The following is a 465-nucleotide window of genomic DNA, read 5'->3' as shown; positions in this document are numbered from 1 at the left end:
GAGCTCCTCTGGTGGAGCAATATGGAAGTTAGCATGCTTCTGACATGGTGGGCACGTTTTGACGAACTCTGTTGCTTCCTTTTGCAAGGTTGGCCAGAAGAACCCAGCTCGGAGTACCTTTTTGGAAAGAGCTAATGCCCCCAGGTGGTTGCCACACATACCACTGTGTACTTCTTCCAGGACTTCCCTTGTATTGGAGGTCAGCATACATTTTAGGAGGGGTGTTGAGATCCCTCTCTTATATAAGATGTCGCCCCCTATGGTATAGTACTGTGCTTCTCGTATTAGCCTTTTTGCCTCATTCTTATCTATGGGAAGTGTCTCTGACTTGAGGTAGCTTATTATGGGAGTCATCCATCCTTGATCCTGACCTGATATGGTTAGGACCTTTTCTACCTCCGAGATCGATGGGCTTTGCAATATTTCCTGGATGAGGCTTCTATTGTTGCCCCCTGGTTTGGTGCT

Source organism: Arachis ipaensis, chromosome B01 (assembly GCF_000816755.2).
Source record: "Arachis ipaensis cultivar K30076 chromosome B01, Araip1.1, whole genome shotgun sequence".
In the NCBI taxonomy this organism is placed as follows: Eukaryota; Viridiplantae; Streptophyta; class Magnoliopsida; order Fabales; family Fabaceae; genus Arachis; species Arachis ipaensis.
This window is presented reverse-complemented; position numbering follows the sequence as displayed.